Source organism: Harpia harpyja, chromosome 5, assembly GCF_026419915.1.
Source record: "Harpia harpyja isolate bHarHar1 chromosome 5, bHarHar1 primary haplotype, whole genome shotgun sequence".
NCBI lineage: Eukaryota > Metazoa > Chordata > Aves > Accipitriformes > Accipitridae > Harpia > Harpia harpyja.
The window spans coordinates 69,859,601-69,866,076 of NC_068944.1; the positions used below are offsets into that span (position 1 = coordinate 69,859,601).

At 46.8% G+C, this 6,476-nt stretch overlaps 1 long non-coding RNA gene across 1 annotated transcript; it reads left to right on the plus strand.

Annotated features, from left to right (window-relative positions):
• Nucleotides 1-4,802: 4,802 nt before the first annotated feature.
• On the plus strand, nucleotides 4,803-6,265 carry LOC128142506 (uncharacterized). Its single transcript, XR_008235432.1, has 3 exons — nucleotides 4,803-4,957; nucleotides 5,062-5,147; nucleotides 5,751-6,265. It is a non-coding gene; the product is annotated as an uncharacterized LOC128142506 (long non-coding RNA).
• The last annotated feature ends 211 nt before the right edge of the window (nucleotides 6,266-6,476 follow it).

Consider the following 6,476-nt stretch of genomic DNA (forward strand, 5'->3'; position numbering starts at 1 on the left):
ATTGTCTGGATAGTTTTTTTGTTTGGTTCCCCCTCCCTCCCCGATAAAGGTAGGTTCATTGTGTCTTGAGATGTCACTGCTAAATGCAAAATATCAAATCCTGTCTATGAAAAATCAGCCATCACAGAAGCATCAACACCTTAATTTTTGTTTTCATTGGTTTCCCCAATTAATGTTAGTTGGCAGAATTTAGGTTAAATTTGCAAATATTTTCCTTCAACTCAGTCCTGGTGGTTTGGGTTTTATTGCCAAATAACATACCCAGCTATGCCCTTTTGCCTGTCTCTGAGAAGGAGGAACATGACTTTCACTTCCATCATACAGCCAAGAGGCTGATAGAAGGGTTGACCTGCCACAGCCCAGGAAAACCAAAAAGTTGTACCTCATGGCCTCAGGGATGTACCAAATGAAACTTGTTTAGATAGATGAACCTGGGTGACCTTTAAAATAGCAGTGGAGGCTGGCCAGCCACTGTGGTTTTAACTCAGCTCCTCAGCTGTGCTGGACGTAGGTTACACCGGCTTCCCTCTTGCTGTTGCTATGGGGCTAAGAATCTCCTGGTTTTAAAACTACCTTGGGTGCTGCATGAGCAACTTTTCTCTTTCAGTACATTACTGACATCCCTGGAAAGAGCCTCTGGGCATAGACGACACCTTCCTATGTGCCAGCAAAAGGCCACACTCATCTATCTTGCACTGCTCTATTTGAAGACTAATTCTGGTTTCGGAACATTTTGTTGTTCTTTGATTTCATTCTTGATTGCAAAGCGTACTTACACGAAGCCACATCTTAGTGTCTGGAGTGTTTATCCACTCTCCTGAAGTCCTAATTGCTTGTTAGTCACCTCCTAATTTTTTGCTGTGGAATAGTGATTAGGAAGGCTCAGAGAGAGGTTTATGACTTCAGGTGGGATGTACGCTGGAAAGCCTGAGTAATATTAGGCGTTCAGGTAATTCGCCCTCTTGATAAACAGGAGTTAGGTCAGGGCCAGCCTAGAGGAAGGTGTGATGGGGTGAAGGACCTTCCACTGATTATGTGACTGCATGAGCTGACTGGCAGCTCCAGGAACAATACAGACCCTTCAGTGACATCCTGTCTGTGTGGACAACTGCAACATCTCTTTCAAACTTCTTTAATAAAACACTGCCTGTACCACTATGTTTGCCTGTGGCCCTTGTCCAAGGCATAAAAAGGAAGGAATATCCCCTGTTCCCCATGGAGTTTAGGGACTTCTGTGTTGAGTTACCAAGACAGGAGGGAAAGAAAACTGCCACTGCCACCACTACAGGGAGAGATGCCATTTCAACCACTGAGACAGCTTGAACTCTTTGTTCTCTGCAAACAGAGGAGCTCCAGGCTGGAGTGAAGGACTGTGTACATATGGCAGGCATTGATGCTTGCAGAGAGCTCTGCCTTGGTGAGCTGTTCACCCTTCCCACTGCATCCCCATGGCTGGGCTGGGGGCAGCAGGCAGGTGCCACAAGGAGTAGGAGTTTGGTCCTGTCTCCACACAGCTGTGAGCAACGCCTGAAGTGGTCTGTATCACCGTGCAGGCTGTCCGTGCCCAGGCGCCGGCAGCGGGGCTGCAGGGCGGCCTGTGTGAGGAGAGGCCGGGGCTGCCCTGTGCCGGACACAGCCGGTCCCAGCCGGTCCCAGCCGGCTCCAACGGCCCCACCGCAGGACACAGCTGAGCCCCTCAGCCAAGCTGGGGGAAAACAGGTTCCAGAAAGGGCCGAAGGCGGCACAGGCAGAGGAGGAGGAGGAGGAGGAAGCCGAGGAGGGAGCAGCAGCAGCAGGAGGAGGAGGAGGAGGAGGAGGGCGGGAGGCGGTGCAGGCCCGCAGCAGGGATCCCCTGCAGCCCCGGAGAGACCCCGCTGGAGCAGAGACCCACCCTGCAGCCCGGGGAGGGCCCCACGCCGCAGCAGGGGGATATTTCCTGCAGGAGCTGTGGCCGTGGAGAGCCCGGGCGGGAGCAGGTTGTCCCTGAAGGACTGCAGCCCGGGGAAGGGCCTGCGCTGGAGCAGGGAGACGTGTGAGGAGGGAGGAGCGGCCCAGAGGGGCTGGGGGGGACGGACCGCAACCCCCGGCCCCAGCCCCTGTGCCGCCCCTCGGGGGGACACGAGTCGGGAGGGAAGGGGTGAAGGTGGGCCTGGGGAAAGGGAGAGTGGTAGGAAGGTGTCATTTTAATGTTTGTCTTTGTTTATCATTACCTGAATCTATTTTAAATGGCAATGAATTGAATTAATTTTCCCCAAGTTGAGTCTGGTTTGTCCATGATGGTAGCTGGTAGGAAATCTCCATCTTTATCTTAACCCATGAGCTTTTTCATCCTATTTTCTCCCCTGTCGTCCTTAGGAGGGGGAGTAGCTGGGTGGCATCTGGCTGCTGGCCAAGGTCAACCCATCACAGTTGCGGTCTCTGTCTTGTAACATGAAGTTAACCGTGATTTGACATAAGAGACTTGTTCAGTACAAGCTCTTGTTCAGCTCTTAGCCAGCTATCCTAAATTCATAGTATAGCCATTATGGTGTATAGGGATGACCATGGCAAAAAAAAAAAAATTATATATTTTATTAGATTAACTAGTAAAACTGGAAAAACAAACAAAAAAGAACCCAGATAAGTTTGTGGGTATACCAACCTTTCTTCAGGTCAAGGATCTGTGTGTCTATAAGGTTGTTCTCTTTTTCTAACAGAATCTAATGCTCGAGTAAAAGAAAATCGAGATCTAAAAAGCCTGACTCACTGTCTGAGATCAACATCTTGCCTCCTCCTTACTTGTTGGAGACAATTAACTATCTCTGGTGAATGACCCAGGCAATCTTAAGAGTGAAGTATTATAGCAGGGATTAATTGTTTTTTTAATTATTTTTTTTCTATCACTTCAGAGGAAAGTTAGACAAACTTAAAAAGGATATTTAGCTTATAGTTGGCTGAAGTTAGGTGTGATGTATCCTACCCTTAGCTCCTGCCATAATCAATAAGGACAACAAGGTAGACATTTTGGCTGGGATAGAGGGCAATACTTACACCATCTGGCTATTTTAGATACAACACAGGGGACCAGTATGAGATATTACATATAGCCAGTACACAGGTGCCTACAAGGGGCACTTTCAAAGCCTTAAGTTTGCTGCCAGCTACATACGGAGATCCACAGAAATATGCCCCATGGGTATCAGCACTCCTGGAAGAAGTGACCCACTCCAGTACACAGGGCCTTGACACTGCATCTGGTTTTAAAAGGGGACCTTCCTGCAGGACTCTGGAGTCTCTAAGTGCCTTGAAGATGTCTGGATGATTTGCAAAAAATATCCATCCAGGTAAGCTGTTAAATCTCACAGAGGGTAAAGGGGAAACTCATTTGAATGCTATAATAGCTCTCCCTTGACACCTCTTTATCTTTAGAGGTCTAGATACCACTGTAAATCTCGTCTGATAGGCTTACAGCCATACAGGGAGCTAGGTGTGATAGTGCTTCACCAGCAGCTAAAAATAGAGTGCATCTTTATTTTCTCAGCCTTCTCTGAATTGCTATTTATCTCATCCATTTGAATTTGAAGAGAAAACTGCCATTTGCCTTGCCCTTATACTGGTTTAGCATAAAAACAGTCCCTGAAAGTTGATGCCTCCATAGCAAAAGGCAGCCTGAGCCTTGGTGGCCAGGCAGTCCCAACAGACTGAAAGCGTGTCTGTTTCCTGCATCCAGTGGCACAGAGGAAAGTAACAGGGATCCCAGGCTGAATGAGCAGATGCCCATTTACAGCTGAGAAAATCCAGGATAAATGGGCATACATGCTGTTGCCAACAGTCATTGCTTTGTTCCTAGTATGTGAATGTGCCAAGCCTATCAACAGCACCATCTAGAAGTTAATTCACGGCTACAGACAACAGATGTTGAGGCATCCTCCACTCCCCTGAAACCTGTTTATTTCTCACCAAAGGTAAAGCCTGTGCTGTGCAAAGAGTGAGACTCCTAAGATAGAAGCTCTCAGCAGGCATGGTTTAAGCGAAAGCTCCTGGTTCAGAGAGCGCTCAGCTCTTGCAAACGCAGTATGGTTTCCCTAGGCCTTCCTATGGTGTTGGGTTTTTTTTGGCATGGGCATCATTTTAGCACTTGCCTGCTCAGAATCTGAAGGTGTTTTGGTAGACTCTGATGAATATAGCTTCATGACAACCCACCAAGCTAAGCAGCAGTCCATTTTGCAAAGGCAGAAGCAGGGGTGTGGAGCAGAAGCACAAGGAAAGACATGGTCACCTCCAGGAAGAGCACATGCAGTCTGTGCAACCACCGTGTGACGCAAAGGAGGGAGACATACATCCTAGCAGTGACCAGTTTTAGCTTGGTCTCCATTTCTGAATCACTAAGGTGGGGAGAATAACCTCTTCATCTGGGCAAGATTGTTCCAGGTCCTTTGTAGCAGACGGAAGTTGAAACCTGCACTTTTTCCCTTGCACACACAGATTTGTACTTTCTCATAGGTTCCTGCCTCCAGATTCCTCCTCCATGAATGCTGTGGTTTAAGCCCAGCTGGTAACAAAGCACCACAAAGCCTCTTGCTCACTCCTCCCCCCCTCCTTCTCGGAGGAGCCACCCCTGCAGCCCCCTCCCTGCTACCGAAACCCCACCACACAAACCCAAAACAGTGAGGAAACCACCACGCTGCAGACTGCAGCTCAGTGCAGCACAAGGGAAACACCGAGAGGAGCTTGTCCTCTGCCTGCACTGCCAAAAGCACATCCCAGCTGCACTGGCTGAACGCATGTGGCTGTGTGTGCTGCCACCTCACCCTTGACAGCTTGTGGACATTTTCTATTTTTGGCCACATGCTCCAGCTGTTCCCCTTCCAGCTCCATTGCACCTTTAACCCAGTACTGAGCTAAAGGATAGGAAAGGATTAGCAAGGTCTGCTGACCATGAGGGTTGTACTTTGATACCTGCAGTTACTTTTAAAAGGTAAGTGCTAAGTGAACTGCTTGTGCATCTCTTTCTAACAGTAATTTTCTTAGTCCTTGTTTCTCCTCAGTTTAAATAGCTTGGATTTGATCTTTTCCCTTCAGTGTTTCTCCTCTGTGTGCCAGCACGGAGTTCACAGCTTCTGTTTGTGCCACCACGGTCTGTCACTGTAGGAAAGCGGGACCTGTAGGTAGGCCTTTGCTCAGATATAAATGTATCTGACCATTGTTTTATGAAAGTCACCTATATTTGTTCTTTAAAAAATATCAATAAATACCAATACCTAATTAATTTTTAATTCCTGAGTTGGTACCTTCCTAGCACCCAATTACTGATCCTGGGTGAATTTCTTCAGATCCAGAGCCATGAGTTTCATTTATTTGTACATTTATTCACTTATTTATGAATCAGAGAACAGAGCAGATGAGCACTATGTCCTGCCCCCAGCTGGCAGAAAGCAGCTGAGTGCAGCTGAGATCAGTTCAGTTAATTGATAAACAAAATGGCTGAAGGCCAAGCTGGGTGAACTTCTGTGAGTACTCACTAGGATAATGTTGCTTTGTCCCATTCAGTTTTCTATTTCAGTTTTATATTAAAGCAGCCAAAGTATTTGGGATTGGTGGAGAAGAAGTGGGAGGTTAAAAGATATTGACTGTTAGTTACAGTGTTTTTCAGAATCACTGTGCTTCTGCACTTCAGCTGGGCTTTTCCCTGACCTGACTTTGGAACTAATTAGGAACTAGTCAGAAACAGATATTATGACTGGTTTTACTGTAAATACTTGTATCCTCAGGCCTAGAGAGCTCTGCTGCTGTCTGGAGGTGCAGGGAACCAGGTAAGTGTAGAAGCATTATCTGAAAATCAGCTAAATCTGTAGTCCCTGATGCTTGACTTATGATGCAGGGAAGGGCTAGTTGTTCATTTTCCTTTGGTCGAAAAGAAAAGAACAACTTTTAATGTCAAGGCTGATTAGGTAGCTGTGAGTAATTGAAGGAAGTGCTATTGTGTTTAAGATCCTGGGAAAGTAAATATGAAAAAAAAAAAGGTGGGGGGGGTGGAAATCATCCTCAGCTGTAAGGAAGACAGGTTATTCATGTTGGAGTTTGGTAAATGGTCCTAGATAAATGCCAGGGAGGTACCAGCTGCTCTTCTCATTACATCCTGGTGGGGAGGCTGGGGAGTGATGAAGTGGCTAGGGGGACCATGTACAAGAGAGGATCTTTCCTGACTATAACACAGGAGAAGCCTGCACAGATGGGTTCACAGACATACTCTTTAATCCTACGTGTGGCAACAGATCTGGATCTCCCCACAATGATATGCTAAGGATCCTTGCCTGCTCTTTATTAATGCTTGTTGTTGGGGTCCCAGCTGCATTTCCCAATTACTAAAAACTGTTTTGTCCTAAGAGGATTCTCTCTGTTCATAAATTCAGAAATTTCCTTCATTTGTAGCTCATAGCCTAGAAAATCCATTAATTATATGCATCTATACATTTGAATGCTCTTTCTAGGAGTCA